The sequence below is a fragment of the Petaurus breviceps genome, unplaced genomic scaffold (genome assembly GCF_028583685.1).
Source record: "Petaurus breviceps papuanus isolate PSGF00001 unplaced genomic scaffold, PetGlider_PUasm1.0 91041, whole genome shotgun sequence".
NCBI classification, from domain to species: domain Eukaryota; kingdom Metazoa; phylum Chordata; class Mammalia; order Diprotodontia; family Petauridae; genus Petaurus; species Petaurus breviceps.
This window is the reverse complement of record NW_027187400.1, coordinates 26,367,204-26,392,113: the sequence shown is the minus strand read 5'-3', so window position 1 is coordinate 26,392,113 and position 24,910 is coordinate 26,367,204. Positions and strand designations below refer to the sequence as shown.

The following is a 24,910-nucleotide window of genomic DNA, read 5'->3' as shown; positions in this document are numbered from 1 at the left end:
ACACACACACACACACACACACACACACACACACACACACACACACAAAACCCTAGCCCTGATCTTGGGCAAGTCACAACCCCAACTACCCTACCTTCCCCCTCCAACAAAATAAAACAAAAGGAAAAACAAACAAAAAAAAAAAAAGGTGAAGAAAAATAAAATTAACAAATTTTTTAAAAAGTTGAAATAAAAAAGAAAAAATTATCAAAACCTACTATACTCTGATACAAAAAAACCAAAACAAATTAAATACATTAAAAATATATAAAATAACCATCTGTTATGGGAATGTGAATTTAAGTTCTTCCTTGCCCCTAGGCCCTTTGATAGGCTTAAGTACACCTGGAGCCTATGGAAGGAGGCTTGTTTTTCAGGAGATACTTTGTGATTGGTAAAGAGGGTTGTGACATTCTCCAAACCAGGAGAAAGCTATATAAACCCTGATGTGAGGCTTTGTTTTGGGGCTTACTTTGAGAAGTGTTGTGTGATTTGACCAGACCAGCCCCTAGGCTTTGAAAACCCAGATGTTGATGCTTCCCTCTCTGGTAACTGTTAACTAGGTATGGATGTAATAATGGTCAGACAGTTAGAGGCCTGTCTGCTAGATCTGTTTCTCTGTCTTCTTGTAACTTCTGAAATTCAGGGTGCTGACATTTTCTCCTGAACTAGGTAAATCCTATGTTTGATTGATTAAAGCAAGATTGTTAACCCAAAAGCAGATCTAGGAACTTGTGTTGGCAGCCACCCTGGGGATGCTGGGGTGCTTGCTGCTACACCATGTTATCCTGAATCCAAACAGTGTTATTAAAAAGCACATACTCAAAAGTAATTTGAAGTATCTATAAAGACAGAATCTTAGGAAGAAAACAAAAATGGAAGTGCTGATACAGATATGTTTACAGAAGAATTCCAGAACATTTTTAAATAAAATATATGCACAATAAAGAACTTTTAAAGAACAATAAATACAACATAAGTTTCTTTCTTGAAAAAGGAAAATCTCTGGAAAGTTCCTTTGATGCAACAAAGATATCCATAACACCTACAACAGGTAAGGATAAAGGAAAGAGAAGTATATCAAATATTTTTAAAATTTAAATAAAATCCTCACTAAAAAACTAAAGCAATTTCTGCAACAGTGACTATGATCAAGCTGGATTTACATCAAGGTTGCAACTCTGATTCAAGTATGGGAAACAAGAAATAGCAGAGAAATGTAAGCTTCCAAAAAGAAAATATTCTAAGTATGGCCAAGGAAGAATATCTTAAATATGGCAAAAATATCTATCTAAGCAAAAAAGCTACCACTAATATAATAAGGAGACACTTGGAACTTTTCTAATTAAATACATGAGTAAGACAGGGATGTTCCCGTTCATTGCTATCATTTGTCAAAGTTCTAAGAATGCTACCTAGCAAAGATGGGGGGGATATATCTAAGTAAAAAAGAAACAAAACTAACATTATTTTCTAATGACAAAATGGTTTATTTTATTTAGAAAATCTTGGACAATAAGAAAAGAAGCTAAGATAATAACATTAGGATTCTTCAAAAATTCAGACTACAAAATAAACCCACAAAAATCAATGGTATTTTTATATAACAATAATATCCAAAAAGTAATAAGAGAAGATGAAGCCCATTTTATTTATTTATATTTGGTGGGGGGAGAGTTTCAGGGGGGAAGGCATGGCAATTGGGGTTAAGTGACTTTTCTAAAGTCACAAGGCCCCAGATTTGAACTCAGCTTGTCCTGAGTCCAGGGCCAGTGCTCTATTCACTGCACCCCCTAGCTGCCCTTGAAGCCCAATTTTAAATGACTGAAAATTGCAAAGCTTAATCTAAGAGTCAATCCACCAAAGGACATTCAATATTCATAGAAATAGAATTCTGAAATGATATTGCTGTTGCTGTTTTTCAGTCATTTCAACTGTGTTCGAATCATGATCCTACTGGATTTTTCTTAGCAAAGATATTGGAGTAAGTTTACCATTTCCTTCTACAACGCATTTTACAATTTTAAGTGACTTGCCCAACATTACACAGGGAGTGCCTGAGGCTGGAGTTGAACTTAGGTCTTCCCAACTCTGGAAAAGGTGTTTTATCCACTGCACCATCTAGATGACCTTGTGACAAGGTATTTAAAGAAATAAAAAATAGTGTATCAATTAAAGAATATTCATGTATGTTGCTGGGCCATATTAACATAATAAAAATGACAATATCACAATAAATTATGGCCAAATAAATTATAAGGTATGGGGAAGAATAAGGTGAGCATAAGTTTAAATCAAAATAGCTTAAACAAAAATAATTAAAGGGAAAATATCGTGACAAACAATAATAGTAATTAAAAAAATCTTTAAAAAAAAAACCTAAACATGCAATATGAGGGTGGGGGAAACCTAACTAGCATAACTTAAAATTGAAATTCATTAAAAGATCCAATGAAATGATACTGAGGGGCAGAACAGATAAGAAAAAAACTCCATAATTTGAAAAATGAAAAACATGTATCTAAACAAAAGGCAATCATTAAAGCAATGGGAAAATACTATTAGTTTCCCCAACAAATACAAAATTAAAGAAAAGACACCCATTTTCAACTGTCATTTCCCATATTTCTAAAAATTTAAACAATAGCAGTAACATAAGAAAAATAATTTTAAAAGATAGACATTTTTTTTTAATAGCACTGTCGGATCTCCAAACAATATTATAAAGTAAAAGTCATCAAAACAATTTGGGGGCTGCTAATTGGCATAGCTGATACATCACAGGTCCTGGAGGCAATCTGAGTTCAATATGACCTCAGACATTTGACACTTACTAGCTGCATGACCCTGAACAGTCACTTAACCCCAATGCCGGACACGAAAAAAGAGAAAATTGTTACTAGTTTTTTCTTCTCTAAAAGGGAGAATATAATTAATTGAAAAGATTTTACAAGGAAGAATCAGTAAGTCAAGTTTTGATATAGCTGAAAAAAAATCACCTAGGAAAGAACTCCATATGGGACAAGAATAGCTGGGAAAAAAAAAAGAAGTGTTACAAAATTAGGATTAAACAAGTATTTAAAGTATACACTTTAGGGGCAGCCAGCTACCAGAGCAAGTAAGAGCACTGGCCCCAGTGTCAGGACAACCTGGGAGAACGAATATGGGCTCAGACACTTGGCATCCACCCAGAAACACCTGGCCGGGTAACCTTGAGCAAGTTACTTAACCCCAATTGCTTAGGGGTGGCCAGGTGGCTCAGCAAGTAAGAGTACCCCCCCCCCAGTGTCAGGATGACCTGGGGATCAAATCTGGGCTTAGATACTTAGCACCACACCCAGAAATAACTGGCCTTGTAACCTTGAGCAAGTTACTTAACCCAAATTGCTTAAAAAAAAAAATTTAAAAATTAAAATAAAGTATATACTTTCAAATGAATTTTAAATGGATACATTCTGTTAATATCAAACGTCACAACATTAAAATATAAGAAAAACAGACCACATGAGTTATTATTATATTAGTACTCTGAAAGACAACTTGATACAATGGAGAGTACATGAGATTTGAAATCAGAAAACGCAAGTTCCCTTCTGAGTTCTTCCATTTTGTACCAATATGATCTTTAGCAAAGCACTTGACTTCTTGAGGCAAAAATGTTCTCATCGATAAAATGAGGGGCCTGGACTAAGCTCTATGCTCTCTCAGATAGTCTCTGAAATCAGTCTGAGCTTTGAAATTACGTAAGTACAGTGTACTTCCCACACATTTTCTCATTTCCTACTCATAAATGCCCTAACAGTACAAAAAAGTAGCAGACTAATGTGAAATAAACTTTCGTTCCCCAACATCATAGAGTGTATTGAATGTCAATAAGAATCCAGGATTTAAAGAGTTCAAAGAAAACAACTTGGCTACCACTGAAGATGAACTAAATAGGCTCATTCTATATCCCTTCTTCCCCATCAGCTTTCCCTCTAATTGGATTAGGAGGAAAGTCAAGGTTTATACATCAGTTCAGAAAATTATTGGTATATCTTCACTCTGTAAAAGTAGGTTTCTTCTAGGTCACTTTTACACCCTAATTTTGGAAACAGGCAACAGAAAGCAGGGGAGGACTGACTATTGGTAGAGATCAAGAAGTCAAGGAGAGGCATTACTAATAATTATAAGATAATATACTACCAAATGAACAATTGGTGATATATTTATAAGAAAAATGTTTTTGTTGTCCAGTTACTCAGTCATGCCCAACTACTTGTGACTCCATGGACCATACAGTATGCCAAGTCCCTCTATCCTCCAAGTTCACATTCATTTTCCATGTATCCTTCCAGTTCACGTGTGTTGTTTCCATATTATTAATCCACCTCATTCTCAAGTACCCTTTTCCTTTTGTTTTCAATCTTTTAAAGAGTTCTATCTATTCATTATATAGTCAAAGTATTAAACCTTCAGCTTCAGTATTTTCCTGAATTAATTTCTTTAAGGGTTGACTGATTTGATCTCCTTGCTATCCAAGGGACTCTCAGAAGTCTTCTTCAGCACCACAATTCCTTACAATCCAAGTCTCAGAACCATATACTGCTACTGAAAAAAACACAGCTTTGACCTGTGTCAGCAAGGTGATATTTCTGCTTTTTAGTGTGCTGTCCAGATTTGCCAAAGTTTTCCTTCCAAGGAGCAAGTGCCTTTTAATTTCATGGCTGCAGTCACCATCTACAGTGATCTCTGAGCCCAAGAATATAAAATCTGACCATTTCCATTTTTTCTCCCTCTCTTTGCCAGGACGTGATAAGAACAGGTGCCAAGAGCTTAGTTTTTTGGTTGTCAAGCTTCAAGACAGCTTTTACACTCTCCTCTTTCACCCTCATCAAGAGGCTTCTCAGTTCCTCTTAACTTTCTGCCCTCAGGATGCTATTATGCTCTGCATTACCTGAGATTGTTGATATTTTTTTAGCAACCTTAATTTGGCCTTTGGATACATCCAGCCCATCATTTGGCATCATGTTCTCTATACCTAACTTAAATAGATACAGTGACAACAAACAGTGTTATAGCACTCCTTTTCCAATCTTAAACCAACCATGGTTTGTTGTTTCTTGGTCCACATACAGGTTCCTCAGGAAACAAGTCGATCTGGTATTCCCATCTCTCCCAAGGACTTGCCACATTTTGTGGTGATTTACACAATCAAAAGGTTTAGTGTAGTTAAATAAAGTAGATCTTTTTATGGAACGCCCTTGCTTTCTCCATAATCCAGTGAATGTTGGCATTTTGGTCTCTAGCTCCTCTGTTTCTTTGAAAACCAGGCCTGTTCTTCTGGCAATTCTCAGTTCACATATTGCTGAAGCCTGGCTTGCTGAATCTTAAGCCTAATCTTTATAGCATGGGAAAGGAGAGCAATTGTTTCATAATTTGAACATTCTTTGGCACTGCCCTTCCTTAGGGCTGACCCATAAACAGATATTTTCCAATCCAGTGGACACTGTTGAGTTTTCAAAATTTCCTGGCATACTGAACGCCATCTTTTAAGAGTTTAAAATAGCTCAGCTGGAATTCCATCACCTCCATTAGGCTTACTATAACCAATGTTTCCTAAGGTCCATCTCCATTCTCCAGATCAGTAATCATACCACTGTGGATATCAATGATCTTATATGGGGGCAGCTAGGTGGCACAGTGAGTAGAGCACCAGCCCTGGAGTCAGGAGTACCTGAGTTCAAATCCCACCTCAAACACTTAACACAAAAACTAGCTGTGTGACCTTGGGCAAGTAACTTAACCCCAATTGCCCTCCAAAAGAAAAAAAAAGATCTTATATGGTTATTTTATGTATTTTTCCACCTCTTCTTAATCTATTCTGCTTCTGTTAGATCCCTATCATTTTTGTCTTTTATCATGTCCATTTTTGTCCTTTCCCTTGATATCTCTTTTTCTTGTAAAGATCTCTAGGCTTTCCCATTGTATTGTTTTCTTCTATTCGTTTTCATTGCTCCTTTAAGAAAACCTTCTTATCTCTCCTGGCTATTCTCTGAATATATCTTTCCCTTTTACTTTCCTTCTTTCCTCAGCTATTTGTAAAACCTCATTAGACAGCCATTTTGCTTTTTTTTCCTCTTCTTTTTCTTTGGAATGTTTTCTGCTGCTACCTCCTATACAATTTTGTGAATCTAGGCCCATACTACTTTAGGCATTCTATCTGCTAGATCTAATCTCTTATATCTATTCATTACAACCACTTAATAATCAAAGGGATGCTATTTACATTATATCAATATGGTCTGATAGTTTTCCAGACTTTCTACCATTTACGTATAAATTTTACAATAAAAAAATTCATAATTCGGCCTCAGACACTTGACAAACTTACTAGCCGTGTAACCTTGGGCAACTCACTTAAACCCAATTGCCCTGCCTTCCCCCCTCCAAAAAAAAGTGCAATAAAAAAAAAAAAAGAAATTCATGATCTGGGCCACAATCAGCTTCAGGTCTTGTCTTAACAGACTACACAGAACTTCTGCACATGATTGATCTACTTTGGTTTCTTTGTCATCTGTGGTTAGAAGACAGACTTATATTACTGTGATCTTGAATAGCTTACCTTGGTGTCACTTTTGGGAGTATACTCTAGCACTACTTATCATCTCATACTTTTATTAACTATAAGAGCTACTCATTTCTTCTAAGGAATTCTTGTCCACAGCAGTGAATATAGTGGTGTAACAGTAATGGAATGTAAAGATCCCCCTGTATTGGCTTGGTTTTCGGAATAATTGTGTTAAAACCCTGAGCTTATGAATCCCACTTGAGGGATAGACTTGACATGAAAAGACAGGGCTGAACCGGGAGGAGCTGGTGATGTGAATTGAGCTTATGAATCCAAGTTGAGGGATGGACTTGACATGAAAAGACAGGGCTGAACCGGGAGGAGCTGGTGATGTGAATTGAGAGACACACAAACAGAGAGAGAGGCAGAAGAATCTTTTTTGGAAGCAGCATTGTGGAGGCAGAAATGGAGAAGACTGCTGAGGGCCAGTTTGAACTGACCAGGACCTTTTGAGAGCTGCTACCCAGAGCTGCCAAGGACTGAGGAGACATGGCTGTTATGCTGGTAACTTGTCTGTTTTGATGTTGTTTTGCCAGACTCATCCACTGGTGAAAGACAATCCTGTTGTTGCTGAGGTTCTGGAACCTTGCTGTTGGTTCAGAAACCCTGAAGAAGGATTTTCTTGTTGTATATTTACAGAAATCCTGGAAGAGGATTTTGCTAATGTTTTCAGGGGTCCTAGAACTGTTCTGAAGAAAGAGAATGAATTAATGAGGACACTGGCAATGTATCTTATGTCCTTGCAAAGCTTTGTCTCCCCAGGAACAAAGGTTACTGAGAACTTGCCTCTGGTCAAGATGAAGAAAAGACCTTTCCTTGGGTATTAAACACTGTGCTTAAGCTTGTTGTAACTCTGGGGTTGATAGCCTATTCAGCTGTGATCCAAGGGTGGGGAAGTTTTGACTTTTTTGTGCTTTGTGATTAACTAAATGAATGTACTGCCTAGGGGTGGAGTAGTACTTAGAAGAGGGTCTTTCAGATTGACTAAATGAATTATAATGTCAAAGGGTAGAGTAGTACTTGGGAATTATTGAATTATACTTGGTGAACGCTGTATTTTGAATTATGCTATATTTTGATTTTCTCTGTTCTTAATTTGTCACTGAATAAAATGGAGAGCAGCTGTGCTGGTATTTTGAACCTCGCGAAGTTGCCTTTGCTTGGCATTACAAGTGGTCATCTGAATTAAAACCCTCCATGCCTGTCCATTTAAATTCAGTAACAGCCAAGATGTCAAAATTTTTCCATCTCCTCTCTGATCACACGCAACTTAACTTGGTTCACAGGCCTTACAATCCAAAGTTCCTTTATAATATTAATTGATGTAGTATTGAACTTTGCTCATGGCCAGATGTATCCACAGGTACACTTCCTTTTAACTTTAGCCCAGCCACTTCATGAGTCCTGGAGCTACCTGTAGCTAGCTGTCCTCTGCTCTTCCCCAGTGCTATATGCTGAACACCGTCCATTCGGAGGGGGCTCATCCAGTATCATCTCTTTTATCATTTTAGTACTGTCCATGGGGTTTTCTTGGAAAAAGTACTGAAATTATTTTTGCTCATACCACATGTTTTTAGACATGAAGTGTTAAAACTGTATTTACTCACAAAGATTTCATAAAAGGTAACATATGAAAAGTTTTTCTGTTCTTTACTAATAATAAAAAGAGAAAATAAAACAGTTCAATACAGGAAAGTAAATTAATATAAATATAAAATTTTATGTGCATGTCATAAAAAATCCACATCATATATACAAAATAATTTAAGACATGGCCAGACTGACTTATTTCAAAAAAATCTAAGTGGCTACTGTACTTATTTTAGTTCACTGCTAGTACAGCATGAGAAAAGGTGGGGCAGAGTCATCATATAACATAAAGAAACTTCAAATGAGAATGAAGGCAACATAAGAGTATTAGAGACATTGCAGTCTGCCCTATTCAGGACATATCCCAATTAGTGAATAAAGATATATTAAACATGTCCTATGTGCCAGGCACTGTGTTAAGTGCTGAGGATACAAAAAGCAGCAAAAGACAGTCCCTTTGCCAAGGAGCTAACAATCTAATGGAGGACACAACATGGAAACATATATATACAAGGCAAGTTATATACAGGATAAAAAGGAAATAATTAATGGAGGAAGGCACTAGTATTAAGAATGTTTGGGGGGGGGTGCAGAGTCAAGATGGCGGAGTAGAAGCAGGACCTCCCCCACAGCTCTGGCTTCCACCTTCCCCAATCCACGTAAAAAAGGGACTCTAAAAAAACTTTGGAACTGCAGAACCCAGAAAATGACATAGAGAAGCTAATCTCCCGCTGAGGACAGCCCTACAGGCCGGCAGCAAGCACCAGCACAGCACTTTGGGAGCCAAGCCCAGTCACTCAAGAGACAAGGTTTTAGCCCCAGTGCAGGCCTGACCAGCCACCTACTGGAGGGACTCCAGATCACCAGCAGCTGTGGCCATTTCCAGATTTATGAACACGTAGATGCGAAGGACAAAGTGAGAGGTCTGTGCAGTCTGGACTTTGGGACCAGTAGTTGGGAGTGCTTTGCCTTTTGCCCCCAGGGCAACAAGCCATTGAGACCCCCCAGCACAGCCAGCTCCACGTGGCAGCTTCAGTTTCTAGCCTACAGAGTGCACGGGGACCAAGCAACCAGTATGAGGGTTACCCACTCTTGCTTTAACCAGCTTGGATCTGGACTGCAGTCTAGGAATGACCAGCTTCCCACAGCGTGTGGAGGCCTCAGAGACTGCACCCAACAAATACCTCCGGCAGCTGAGAAAACCCCAGCATCTGGGACAAAAGCTACCCTGTCTGGTGGCAGAGTCCTACTGGGGCAAAAAGCCCAAAAGTCAAGTGACTGTGGGGCAACATGACTAGACAAAGGAAGCAAAATAAACAGAAGACTCCAACATCAGACTCCTATTTTGGGGACAAAAAGGAGCAAAGCATGAAAGAGGAGGAAGACAGTGAAATCAGAGCTCCTGCACCAAAAGCTTCAAAGGAAAATATAAGCTGGTTGCAGGCCATAGAGGACCTTAAGAAGCAGATAAGAGAAGTGGAGGAAAAATTGGGAAGAGAAATGAGAGCGATGCAAGAAAATTACAAAATGAGAGTCAACGGCCTGAATGAGGAAAATAACACCTAAAAAAAACAGACTGACACAATTGGCAAAAGAGGCTCAAAAAGGCAAAGAGGAGAGGAATGCCTTGAAACGCCGAATTTGCCAGATGGAAAAAGAATCTCATAAGCTCAATGAGGAGAATCACTGCTTCAGAATTAGATTAGAGCAAAGGGAAGGTAGTGATTTTATGAGAAATCTAGATGCTGTTAAACAGATCCAAACAAATGAAAGAATAGAAGGCAATGTGAAATACCTCATGGGAAAAACCACTGACCTGGAAAACAGATCCAGGAGAGATAATTTAAAAATTATTGGACTACCTGAAAGCCATGATCAGGGAAAGAACCTAGAAATCATCCTCCAAGAAATTCTCAAGGAAAATTTTTGCCCTGATGTTTTAGAACCAGAAGGCAAAATAGAAGTTGAAAGAATTCTCCAATCACCTCCTGAAAAAGATCCCAAAAAGAAGACTTCTAGGAATATTACAGAATTCCCAGATCAATGAGAGAATATTACAAGCAGCCAGGAAGAAACAAATTTGAATATTGTGGAAACACAATCAGGATAACACAGGATCTGGCAGCTTCTACACTGAGGGATCGAAGGGCCTGGAATAGATATTCTGGAGGGCAGAGAAGGTGGGATTAAAACCAAGAATCATCTACCCAGCAAAACTGAGTATCATGTTTCAGGGGAAAATATGGTCATTCAGTGGAATAGAGGACTTTCAAGCACTCTTTTTTTTTTTTTTAAAGCAATCAGGGTTAAGTAACTTGCTCAAGGTTACACAACCAGTTATTTCTGGGTGTGGTGCTGAGTATCTGAGCCTGGATTTGATCCAGGTCATCCCCACACTGGAGCCGGTGCTCTTACTCGCTGAGCCACCTGGCCGCCCCTAAGCAACTGGGGTTAAGTAACTTGCTCAAGGTTACATGGCCAGGTGTTTCTGGGTGGGTGCTAAGTTTCTCAGCCCAGGATTCCATCTCCAGGTCTTCTCAACACTGGAGCCGGTGCTCTTACTCGCTGTGCTACCTGGCCGCCCCTCAAGCATTCTTAATGAAAAAACCAGAGTTGAATAGAAAATTTGACATCGAGATACAAAAAGCAAGAGAAGCTTGAGAAGGTAAACAGGGAAAAGAAATCATAAGGAACTTATCAAATTTGATCAAATTTGAACTATTAACATTCCTACATGGAAAAACGATAATTGTAACTGATAAAACTCTTCTCAGTATGAAAACATTTGAAAGGAATACACACACACACACACAAACACACACATATACATACATACATATGCGCATATATACATATATATGTCTATTGGAGGGTATATAGGCATATGAATACATGTGTGAATGTGTGTATATATGCTTACAGGTATACATAGAAAGAGGGCACAGGACCAATTGAATAGGAAGGGATGATACTTAAAAGGGGAAATTAAGAGGTGAGAGAGGAATATAATGAGAGGAGATGGAGAGACAGAATGAAGTAAACTATCTCATAAAGAAGAGGCAAGGGAAAAGGGTTACAATGGAGGGGAAGAATAGGAAGGCAAAAGGGAATGAGTCTACCTTATTTATTCTCACCGAATTTGGCTCGGGGAGGGAATGAAATACACACTAAATAGTGTATCTCACCCTACAGGAGAGTAGGGGGGAAGGAGATGAGAGGGGGGATGATGGAACAGAGGGCAGGATGGGGGGGAGGGAAGATGAAAGCACTTACTTTTGAAAAGGGATGGGATTAAAGTAGAGAATAGAACAAGTGGGTGGTGGGATAGGAGGAAGGGAAATATAGTCAGTCTTTTACAATATATCCATATCCACTATGTTAATGTTTTGCATTAGCTACACATGTAAAATCTATACTGAACTGCTTATCTTCCCAGTAAGGGTGGGTGACAAGGGAGGAAGGGAATCTGGAATTCAAAGTTTTAAAATCAAATGTTTAAAATTATATATACATATATACTATTATTAATACTATCTTACATGTAATTGGGAAAAAAGATATACAGGCACTGTGGCACAGAGATCCACCATGCCCTACTGGAAAAGTCTAAGGAGGTATGGAAGAAGATATGGGAGAGAGCAGATTGGAGGAGGGGATATCCTGTGGGACTGCTATTCTGGGGTGGTGGGTAGGGGAAAAACGGGGAGAAAATTTGTAACTCAAAATCTGGTGGAAATTAATGATGTAAATCAGAAGTTAATAAAGCATTTGAAAAATGAAAAAAAAAGAATGGTTGGGAAGTTTTCTAGTAGAAGACACAATTTGAGTTTGGACTACATTTGTGAAGCCAGGGAGGTCAGTACAATTTTGTTTAAACTGAGAACCAAAAGGCACCCAAGGATGATGAAAGTTCTCAATTTCTTACTATAGTAATTGTAAAGCATTTTTACAAAGTGCTATAGAGATGATACCTAATCATATTTCCCAAAGTCAGTTCACAGTCTTTTCCTTTCTCTTCTGTCCAAAAGTTTTCTAAGAGAACTCAAATGGCCTAAAAGCAATGTGATATACTCAACAAGCCTAGAAAACTGAGGGGTAAAAGGTGAGGGTGGGGGAGGAGGGAGAAGGAGACAGAGCAAGAGAGAGAATGAACAATACTTTCATCTCCATTTAGGGGCTTGTATCACAATGAAAAAACTATGTTTTTCCCCCAGATTATTTTTTTAAAGTAGAATAAAATTGAGGCTCAAATAATGTACATAGTGTGAATACAACGATGCCTTCCTTTGAAATACTCATTTTACAAATGGCAGTAATGCCCATGGAATAGTAACTAAAACATATCTGGGAAGAGATCTTTTTAAGACAAATTACAGTGAATGTATTGTTCTGATCACTGACTTAGAATGTGTACATAATTAATAACATAATGCAAAAAAATATGCAAATATAACATTAATAATTGCTACCATTTATATGAGACTTAAAGTTTTACAAAACACTTTAGATATCCTTTGATCCTTGCAACAATGAGAAAGGTGTAACAAAAAGAAGAATGTTTATTATGATTCCCATTTTACAGATTAGGAAACTAAGGCTCCAACTGGGTAAAGTGACGTTTCAAGGGTAATAGGAGTAAACCCAAATCTGTATTGAAAAAAATATAGCCTTATTTCTACTGTATCACATTAGCTCCTTTGCTACGTGTCACCATCAATTTTTAATTTCAAAAATTAAGCATTATCAAACAATCTTCAAAAATCATACCTGGTCTGAAAATATAAAATATTTTCCTGCCTCAGAGCATAAAAACCTACAAATCAAACAGCACTATAAAAAAATTTTTTTAATATAGGCTAATAATGGTAACAGCAACAGACTTCTAGCTCAAAGAAATGGATTAAAGGACTAAAATGACAAAAAAAAATTTTTAAACCCCAAAACCAAAGAGAGGTACTAGGAATACCATGCAAAATTTTCCAGGAGAAAGGCCCTCCCTTGGCTGGTAGGGTGGAAGGAGGCCTCCTCTCTGCCCAGATGGCTGACAACAAATGGTTCCTCTGATCTCCTAGGGTAACATCCCACAGAGCAGATTTCAAGCAACACTGCTTGCTACTTTCCAGAAACAATACACAGAAGGCTCCCTTTTACAATAAGCATTTCAACCAATTTGCAGCTTTCTCTTGAAATACACAAGAGTATTGAGGATGGCTAGGCTGTAGCTCATATTTGGCAAATTATTTTATTATAAACTGGTATCATAGTGAAACTATTTTCTTTAAGGGGTTTCTGTGGCTGTTTAATGGACTGTCAGTATAATTTAGACTTCATCTATTTAAACTCATTCAAGCCTGGCTCCTGGTGGTACAGTAAATGGAACATATTTCTATTCAACAAAATTAATACCAGTTAATTGTAGTCTACAATTCCAAAATTTATAAAAGCAACTATTCCTCAGTTCAAGCATCAAGCTACATAATTTCCCACACCAATTATTTTTTGATACACTTTCTATGCAATCAAAACCATGTTTTATAGGGTTTCTTTCTTTCCTATCTCTAATTTCTCCCTAAAAGGGCTGATCCATAGGTAAAATACCTACAAATAATAGCTAGTGAAACTGATTGTTATTTGACCTAAACTCAAATGATGAGCTATTGTTACCAGTAAAGAAAAAAAGTTTCCTGAAAAAATGAAAAATGAAATTTCTGACAAGCAATATTCAATTATTTTATTTACTCTAGAACCATTTTTTGAACATATTTCAAAATACTGATTTATACTCCCATATTGTAAAGAAAAATGTCTTTAAACTGGCTATGAAAGCTAAACAAAGCAGTTATTTACATTTGGAAGTTAAGTGTATAGTACGCACAATAGAAATCTCTGGAAATGAATTGTTTTTGTGTATCATTTTCTGAAAAACACTTAATTAGCAGTGTATCCCTAAGCAAGTCATTTATTCTCTATTTCCCTTAATCTTCTCATCTGTAAAATAGGGATAATAGCACCTACTTCCAAGGGTTGTTGTAAAGATAACAGGATATATCTGTCATTTAATGACAGCATAAAATCCTTTAAGAACTAAATATTATTATTAGCCATGTGTCAAAGTCAGATTTATGAGTTTTATTTATGAGAAGAAAACAATTTTTCAAACAAGCTCTCATTTGGGAACTTAGGATTTTAAGAGCAAAACTAAGAGAGATCTTGAGGCCTAGGTGGAGCAGTTAATAGAGCGCCGGCCCTGTGATGAGGAGGACCCAAGTTCAAATGCGGCCTTGGACACTTGACACACTTACTAACCTTGTGACCTTGGGCAAGTCTCTTAACCCCAGTTTCCCTTCCAAAAAGAAAAAAAAAAACCTAAGAGATATTGTTTTCAAATTCATTTGTTACTGACAGGAGAGATTAAATTTATTTCAATTTTTTCAATCTTGTTCTATTTTTTCCCTGTCTATGAAGTCACTGATTTATTTGGTCTATTTAAGTTTTTTAAATGCTCATTAACCAGCAAGATCAAGTGATTTTGCCTATGATTGCACAGATAGTTAAGGGTTAGAGCTAGAATAAGAGTCTAAGTCCTCTAATTCCTTCCATCTTTTGGCCCTCAAGAATTCCTACTTATGACCTCGCTTCTTCCCTCACCATTCTTTCTACGTGTGGAAATTTGTTGACATGTATCCCCCTGATTCACTGGTTAGATGAGGAATTTAAAATCCTCCCAGGGCCCATTCTTCCATTACTGTCTTCACTAAATAATCTTTTCTGATTTGAAGTTTACACTATTGTCTGTCACACAATACAGGGGAAGGCTGCTGCTGTTGTTTGTCCTTCATTTTTGAAGAGGACCATTTTACCTGAGTGTGAATTGGATTTAAGTGAGGCAGACCTAAACAACATTCTCAGCCTCACTCTTTCTTCCCAAGTCATCGAAGTCCAGTGACAAGACAAAAGTCAGGACAACTGGCTATGGCCCAGAATGCAATGGATGACCTTGGAATCTTCAAAGCTTTACCAAGCTCTAAGAGCTCCACAGCCCTGCCTTAGTGTAGCACTGATTCAACATTCACAGCAACAATGGTGAGTATGAATATACCGGCGTAGTTCTGAATTGCAAAATATAACACATGCTCCGTATAGAAAACAGAAGAAAAACATTTATTCAGATACCTGAAAGAGAAATCCATCACAGCTACAAAGAAGTTAACAGACATTATCACTGCACAGAGCAACACCATCCTAAAGCCTTCCCACAAACAAACACTCACATGCCTAGCTGTCTCCTTGCCTGTGTCCTCTCTCCCCCAGCTCTAACTGCTCTGACTTCCAGCTTCCTGCTCACTCCACCCATTCAGCAAACTCCTCCCACCACAGGTTCCATGTGATTACATTTGGCCTATTAAGGGGCAGGGAAGATTTTCAAATTTCCATTACTATTAAATTTAGCTGCCTTCATGGTCATTGGAACAACCTGTTCTCTTCCACACCCATTCCACCTGGGAAAGTTTTCAGATGCTTAGGGTAAACATCCCCCTAACTCACCAAAGGGTTTGAGGCTCATCCGTTACCTTCACAAACTGGTTTATCCCATCTACTGAGACAGTTGAGCAGGGTGTGTCTGCTGTGCACACTACAGCTACTTGGGGCCATGGGTGAGAGCTAAGTGCCAGATGATCATCAAAGGTAGATAAGCAGCCCTGAAAAGTGCTCAGCAAGCAGTCAAACCAGAAGTACTAGTCCACTAACAACAAATCTGAGGATATTTTTTCATACTTAATGAATTCAGTGCTTAATTACGGTCTTTTATTGAATCTCATGCCTCAATTCATACCAGAGAACATTTATATACATATTGATCAATAATCCTCAAATACTCTGCTTTCTCCATACCAAAATCTACTAAATTCTCACATTCTATTCCTCTGATCCACCGATAATATATATTCTTCACCTTGTTTGAGTTCTACTTCCATGTTTACCAACTCTAAAATCAATTTATCTGATTATAAATTTTTATCACTACATTTTTTCCATGCTTTCAATCTCTACTCCATATATTCTTGTTATTTTCTCATGTTGACCTTCCACCCTCCACTACTCAATTATTGTTCCCCACAGGATCAACATATACAAAGAACTATCTTCTACCCAAAAATCACACGCTTTACTGTTGTCTCAGTGATCTTCCCTCGCAAAACCCCCAACTAGAAATTAGTTCAATCAAACTTACTCTCCTCCCATTCATATGATACCAAATACAACAGGAAGAAATAGTGTAATTATACCACCTGGTCCACAACAAATTTACATCATGTAGCCTCAACTGAGTCTTGACTACAGCTAGGCAAATATTCCATTCCTCTCCAATTGATTTCAAGAGATGTTTCTAAAATTTCTGTTTGTTTCTAACAAGCCTCCAACAAAAACCTATCTCTCATTCACCCTGAAAGGTGAGGGAATGGCCTGATACTTCAAAATGAAAAAAAAAAAAATTATCTCACACATCTTAGATAATTCAATCAATGAATCAACATTTATTAAGCACCTACTTACTACCAAGCAGGATATAAAGCTCTGAAGATAAAAAAAAAAAAAACAAAAGATCATCCTAGCCCTCACAGCAAACAAGTTATAAACAAGATAAATAAGAACCAATTAACAGAGAAGAAGTACCAGACTTAAAAGAGATTATTAAAAGGCTTCCAGGAAAAGAATGGATTTTAGCTGGGACTTAAAGGAGGCCAAGGAGATCAACAAAGTGGAACATGGAAAGCATTCAAGGACAAGCAGAGAAAATGCCCAGAGCCTAAAGATGGAATGTCTTGTTCCTGAAAGAGACAGGCAGGCAGTGTCACCGGATCAAAAAGTACATATGGAAGACTAAAATGTAAGAAAACTAGAAAAGTAGGAGTGGGCTAGGTAATGAAAGTCTCTAATAGTCAAGAGAATTTTTTATTTCAATCTGGAGGCAATAAGAAGCCACTAGAGTTTACTGAGATTGGAGATGGGGGTAGGTGATGCCCTACAAGGGGCTGTGACATGATCAAACCTGACCTTTAAGAAAATCACTTTAGTGACTAACTTCAGAGTGGAATGGAATGAGAGACTTGAGGAAGGCAGACTCAAAAGGGTACTGCAATAATCCAACTACAAAGATAACTCCAAGATACAAACAGAAAATGAGGTAAAAGATAGTTCCTGTCCTCATGTATCTTGCAATCTAATAGAGGAGACAACATCAATCAACAAAGATTTATTAAGCACTGTAATAAGAATGTAAATTTTAAAGATCTTCCCTGCCCCTAGGCTAATGTGCACCAGAAGCCTGGGGTGGGAGGCTTGTTTTTCAGTAGATACTTCTTGATTGGCCAGTGAGTCAATAAGGTTGTTACATTCTCTGAGCCAGGAGAAGGCTACATAAGCCCTGATGTGTAGCTTTGTTTTGGGACTCACTTTGAGAAGTGTTCTGTGATTTGATCTGAATTCTGGGAAGCCGTTGTTGAGAGTCCCCTGGCTTTGAAAAACCCAGAATGTGGAAACCCAGATGTTGACTGGGTATGGATGTAATGGTTGGACAGTTTGGAAATCTGTCTACCTGATGTTTCTGTCTTGATAATTATGCCTGTATACTTTGAGGTTCAGGGTGCTAACCTTTTCTCCTAAACAAGGTAAACGATATATGTCTGATTGATAAAAGTAAGCTTGTTAACCCATTTTGAGTTGCTTTCCTTTAACAAAGCAGATCCAAGAACCTGTGGTAGCTGCAAACCCTGAGGACGCTTGGGGTGCTTGCTGCTACAAGCACCTACTATCTGTCAGGAACATTGCTAATAAACATATACAAAGCAAACTATATACAGGAATTAATAATTTAAAGAGAGAAGGCCCAAAATACTGGCTTCCAGGATTTTGATTGGATTTTATTTATAAATACCATGAACCTAATAGGAAAAGAGGTTACTAAATGACAGAGGTACAGGAGAAGCCAGAAGTGACTATAGCAGGTGAGGAGTATTCCAACTTCTTCATTTCATCGGTGTGTAAAGGCAAATCAGGGAAGGTACACTCAGTGTTAGAAATGGTAGCCAACTAAGAGGAAAAGGCATCATCAGAGAGAGCCAGGTTTCAATAATGGCAAATATATTGAACGTATGGAAGAGGAAAAGATCTATGATGAAGGCAAGTTCTTGGCCTATGCAAGAAACAATCCACAGACACAATGGAAGGGGGTGCTATTGAATGGCTGAAACTTTGGAGTAGTAGCATTGAGAAGGTTAAGAATAAGGAACTGAATAATGGGGAGTAGGGAATGGGGTTTGCAAGATGATCTACAGGGATTCAGAATCCCTGGGATGTAAAGGGTATGATCAGGTGTGAGAATGTTCATTATTTAGTAGAGGGCACCATTCTTGACAACACTTGACAACAACTGCAGTTGGAGACTGGATTGGAGGCCAGTAGAACATGAGATGGTAAGAATGCATTCAGATGGTCAGATGAAAGGCCCTGCTTCACTTCTCTTCTTCCCCCACAAGGGTAGAAATTAGGCAAAAAAAAAACAGCCCAGCAGGAGATGAAAGGTTAACCTGCATAGAAGAAAAGTGAAGTTCCCCTTCCTTTAAGAAACAGGTGCTGCAGGAGATGGAAGGGCTGAAGTTAAGGGATTTTTATGTTGGCAGCAAAGGTAGGTACAGACACCAATGGAAGATACCAGGTCCAGTCCCTTGCAGCCTTCCTTTAGTGGAAATGCTGGAAGTCAACACGAGATGGCTGAGGGTCTTCTCACCCAAGGAGGCCAACTATAAGGCAGCCATAGGTAGTAGTACACTCACTATGCAGGGGCAGATTCTTGGAGGCCAAAGGAAGATGCCTGGCCCAGACTCTTGCACTCTCCTTACAGAGCATACCTGCCCAGCAAGAGATGGGCAGGTTTAAATTGATAGTACATAGAGACCTCAGAAGTCATCTATCCTACAGTCACTGGAAGCTGAAAGAAACCATAGAGATAATAACTCTACAGTTACTCTTGGCACATCACCTACTCTTTGATCTCACCTCCTCCTGACCTCTCCAAACAAACTGCCTACACTATGTGCCAAATCTCTGTTATCTTCAATCTACTGCTTTCTACTGCCTTCTTCCCTGTTTCATACAAACAACATATCTCTCCTCCATGCTTATAAGATGTTTAATTGATCCTACTATGCTGTATCTTTCTTCCCTTACATGGTATAAATTCTGGAAAAATGCATATATACAGTGTACCTTTACTTACTCTAGGCTCACTCTTTTCTCAATTTTCTTTAATCTGACTTCCAAATTTATCATTGAACTGAAATTCTTATTTGCAAAGTTATCAGTGATTTCTTAATTGTCAAGTCTTACAACTTCTTTTCAATCTTCATCCATCTTGACAAAGGCAGCTAGGTGATCCAGTGGATAGAGAGCTGTAGTTAAGAGTCAGAACATGTAAGTTCAAATCCAGCTTCAGAAGCTAACTAGCTGTGTGACCCTAGCTGAGTCACTTAAATTTGTCCACCTAAGTTTCCTCGGGGGCAAATCCCAGAGTTGTTTTGAGGATAAATTGAGATATTTGTAGAGTATTTTCCAAACCATAAATTTAGGGAGGGAAAAGACCCACCTCCTCTTTACTTTACTGTCCACTCTCAACCGCTCACACTTAATTGATTGACAATTAGTTTTTTCTACATTAAAATTATATTTTATAAATGTTTCCTTCTTTCAACTCCTCTATTGAGAAGCCCAGTTCAGGCCCTTATCAGCTCCCACCTCAATTATAACAATAGGCTTCTAACTAATTTTCCTGTTTCAAGTCTCTCTCCACCATTTTCAGCTGTTCTGACCATGTCATTACTCTATTCAACCTGATGCCAATGACTCCTTATTACTTCGGTGATCAAATATAAACTCCTCCAGAGAACATTTAAAGTTCTTCATAACCTAGCCCCCCCTTGCTACCTTTCCAGTCTTCTTATACTCTATTCCCCTCAATGCATTCTATAATCTAGTACAACAGCCTAGTTGCAGTGGCTAAAAAGAGACACACCATTTTCCTGTCTCCAGGTTTTTATAAGGATGTTCACCCAGGAAAAGAAAAGATATACCCCATCACTTCTAACAACTGGAATCTCTGATGGTAGGAATGACCCAAAACGAGGTTCAGGGATGATTTATTTCAGTATTTTATCATTATTGTTATTAAAATAAAAAATGTAAATACATTTTTAAAATATCTAATCACTTTTAAAGAAAACAAGATAGAGGAATGACATGTTCACAGCTGCAACTGAGAAAAATTAATGAGGCAGCAGTATTTAGAATGGACTGAAGTAGACACTTTAGGCAGGGATGACAATTAGTAGAGAGGTAATTAGCGCTTTAACTAAGGTATTAGCTATAGGAATGGAGAGAAAGGATCAAATGTAAGGGAAATGACAGAAGTAGAAATGGCAAGATTTGGCAACCCATCGTACATGTGTATTGGGGAAAAGTAATGCCAAGACTGTGAAACGAAGACACTGGAAGAAGGACTACACCAGAAATACAGAGCTTGGAAAAAAGACAAGTTTTATGGGGAAAGATATCGAGTCCAATTTTAGGCCTGCTGATTTTCACAGGGAAACCTTCACTACAGAAGATACTGCCTCCTCTTGTGCCACTTCCTGTGACCATTCAGTTACTCCTACAGGTCAGCCATGCTTACGGCTCCATTCCTCCAGAAGCTCCACTCTGGCCTCTCTAGAATTCCTTCTATCTACACCCAACTTTCTCAAGCTGTAATATTCCTTAGCAAAGAGGCTATTCCAGTTGCCTACTCTCCTTAGAAGACTACTGCCCTTTGGCAACCTCCTTCCCAACTGGTCAGTATTTCCTCCCAGAATTTCCATTTTAATATAGTAAGTCATTTTCACTCCTTCATTCTTCTTAAAACTCCATTTCTGCCAATCTAGATGTTTTTCTTTCATATCATAGCAACTAACTCACCCCAGAAGATACTTTCTCCATGATGCTCCATCAACCATCTCACCACGGGAAAGCCCTCTAAATTGATGGCCCCTTTCTCTGGTATTGGTCACTTAAGGACTTAATAAATGCTTCTTTTTTGGGTTGTTTTTCTTGTTATTCTTATTATTGTATTTGGCTTTTTTTTTTCACCAATCATCAAAAATACACCTTTTCTCCCACTCACTCAAACACCTGGCCCCATCAAATGAGAACAAATAAAAACAGAACCTATGTTACAATTTTTAAAATTTATTTATTTTTAATTTTCAACATTCATTTCCACAAGATTCTAAGTTATAAATTTTTCTCCTCATCTCTCCCCTACCCCCACCCCAAAATAGCGAGCCTACTGAATACCCCTTCCCCCAATCTGTTCTCTCTTATATCCACACCACCACCACCACCACCACCCACAACTTTCTAGTAGGGCAAGATGGATTTCTATACTCCAGTGCCTGTGTATGTTATTTCCCAGTTGCATGCAACATCCATTAACATTTGTTTTTTGAAACTGTAAGTTCCAAAGTCTTTCTCTTCTTAACTCCTCACCCACCCCCACTGGGAAGACAAGCAATTCAACATAGGTTGTACATGTCTAGTTACAAAAAACATTTCCACAGTAGTTATATTGTGAAAGACTAACTATATTTCTTTCCATCCTATCCCACCCCCCTACTTCTTCTATTTTCTACTTTAACCTTGCCCCTTTTCAAAAATGTGTGCTTCTAATTACCCTCTCCCCCAATCTGCCCTCCCTTCTATCACCCCCCCCTTACCCCTTTCCCCCCCGCTTTCTTGTAGGGTAAGATACCCAACTGAATGTGTATGTGATTCCCTCCTTAAGCCAAATTCTATGAGAGTAAGGTACACCCATTCCCTTTCACCTTCCTGCTCTTCCCCTCCATTGGAACAGTGTTCTCTTGCCTCTTTTATATGAGATAATTTACCCTAATCTATCTCTCCCTTTCTCCTCTCAATATATTCCTCTCTCACCTCTTAGCTTTATTTTTAAGATATCATCACTTCATATTCAACCCATCCTGTGTCCTTTGTGTATGTACACACATATGCACACACTCACATATATATTTATATACACATACACCCTCCTACTTTTTAAGGTATTATTTTCTTCAAAATCTTTTTGGGTCTCCTTTAGCAGGCTGTTGGCTAGCTTTTCATGATTTTCTTGCACCATTCTCATTTCTCTTCCCAATTTTTCCTCCACTTCTCTTGATTTTCAAAATCCTTCTTGAGCTCCTCCATGGCCTGTGATCAGTTCATATTTTTCTTGGAAGCTTTTGATGCAAGAGTTCTGACTTCGCTGTCTTCCTCCAGTGCCATGCTTTGATTATTTCTGTCCCCAAAAAAGGATTGTATGGTCTGATTGTGCTTCCTCATCTTGCTAATTACTTGACTTTTCAGGCTTTTGCCAAAGCAGAACTCTGCTTACAGAATGGAGAGAGCTTTGTCCCACACTGCTGGGGTTTTCACAGCTGCCAGAACTATTAGTTGGGCCCCCTCTCTACAGCCCCCATGAGCTATGGCTCACTGACCACTCACCCCAGGACCACCACCCAAGACCGTGATCCAGATCCAAGCAGGTCAAAGCAAGAGCAACTGTCCTCTAAAGGGTTGCTTGGTCCCCCTATGATCTGCAGGCCAAGAGTTCTGAAAGCAGCTGGTACACAGGCTGGACCACGCTGTTCCTCCACTCTTAAAACAGAGCTCCTGACTGAACTTTTATTTTCTCTTTGGCATTTATGGGTTGAGGAATGTGGAAACTGCCACAGCTGCTGGTGATTCACTCTTCTGAAGTCTGCTCTGGCCAGTATGGGCACTGGCTGGGCCTCCCTAGGGCCAGAACCATGGCTCACTGGGGACTGCACTCAGATCCCAGCGCATTGCGACAGACCTTTGCTGTCGGCCTGCCAGTCTTCCTTCAGCAGATTTGTTTCTCTCGGTCTCTCTGTGGGTTCTGTAGCTTTAAAATTTGTTCAGTCATTTTTTTACAGGTATTGGAGATGGCTGAAGCCGGAGCCCATGCCAAGTTTGTGATTTTACTCCGCCATTTTGGCTCCACTCCCTATGTTTCAAATTTTTAATTCAAGCAAAAACAAATGTCTACATTGACAATTTCCAAGCAAAAAATGAAAAATAAACAATATTATTATCTCATTCTGTACTTTGAGCTTTCAAATTTATCAGGATGTGGATAGATGTTTCATCTATCATGTTTCATCATTAGTCAGATTATGGCTAGGGACTACACTGGGATTCCAAATCCTTTTAAAGTTGTCATTGTATAAATTGTTCTGCAACAAGAGATTGATTTAATATTGGAAAAAGAGTACTATAACACTGTTTGTTGTCACCTTATCTATTTAACTTATGTGTAGAGTACATAATAAAAAATGCAAGGCTGGATGTATCCAAAGGCCAAATTAAAGTTGCTGAAAAAATATCAGATAATGCAGAGCACAGTATCCTGAAGGCAGAAAGTGAAGAGGAACTAAGAAGCCTCTTGATGGGAGTGAAAGAGGAGAGTGTAAAAGCTATCTTGAAGCTTGACATCCAAAAACTAAAATCTTGGCACCTGTTCCTATCACGTCCAGGAAACAGTGTCAGATTTTATATTCTTGGGCTCAGAGATCACTGTAGATGGTGACTGCAGCCATGAAATTAAAAGACACTTGCTCCTTGGAAGGAAAGCTATGGCAAATCTGGACAGCATACTAAAAAGCAGAAACATCACCTTGCTGACAAAGGTCAAAGCTATGGTTTTTCCAGTAGCAGTGTATGGCTCTGAGACTTGGATTGTAAAGAAAGCAGAGAACCATAGAATCGACATCTTTGAACTGTGGTGCTGAACAACACTACTGAGAGTCCCCTTGATAGCAAGAGATCAAATCACTCAATAGTTAAAGAAATTAATCAAGGTTATTCACTGGAAGGCCAAATACTCAAGCTGAAACTTAAATACTTTGGTCATAGAATGAGATGCTAGGACTGATTAGAGAAAGACCCTGATGATGGGAAAGATTGAAAGCAAAAGTAAAAGGGGACATTAGATGATTAGGTGAACAGATAATGTCATGGAAACAACAAACATGAACTTGAAGGATACATGGAAAATGAACATGAACCTGGAAGGTTAGAAGGGCTTGGCATGTTTTATGGTCCATGGAGTCACAAACAGTCGTGTATGACTGATGGAACAATAGCTATTTCTGTTTTCATACACATAAAATAAGAATAACACAGGATTGTTGAGAAGCACAAAAGAAAATGAATGTAAAGCCCATGTATGCCTGAAGCACCACAGAAATGTCTTCCTAATGTTGCTATTAAAAGAATATATGTGTGGGTACATATATAGATGTGTGTACTCACACACATTACTAGCAGATGAAAATGTTCTCTGACAAAGGGAACAGAAAGCAATGGAGCTTTGAATCAAGAAAGGTTTACAGGCATAGACTGGAATACATCTTAGAGATTATCAATTACCTCCTCCTTTGATTGATCAACAAATGAGAGTAACTACTAGCTTCTGTGTATGGAAAAATTCAACATAACACAAAACTAGTTAGCTGATAAAAAATGTTTTATAGGGACAGCTAGGTGGTGCAGTGAATAGAGCACTGGCCCTGGAGTCAGGAGGACCTGAGTTCAAATCCA

The 24,910-nt window shown here is 38.5% G+C and overlaps 1 protein-coding gene across 7 annotated transcripts in view; it reads right to left on the bottom strand.

The window, feature by feature from the left end:
• Nucleotides 1–24,910, bottom strand: part of RERE (arginine-glutamic acid dipeptide repeats) — a 466,101-nt gene that overhangs the window by 348,713 nt on the left and 92,478 nt on the right. For 2 of the 7 annotated variants that reach the window (XM_069079579.1, XM_069079580.1), the window contains exon 1: nucleotides 15,472–15,539. The exons of the other annotated variants lie outside the window; for them this stretch is intronic. The gene's annotated coding sequence lies outside the window, so the exon portion shown is untranslated. Of the gene's footprint in view, nucleotides 1–15,471; nucleotides 15,540–24,910 lie in introns of those variants that run through there. 7 annotated transcript variants of the gene reach the window in all.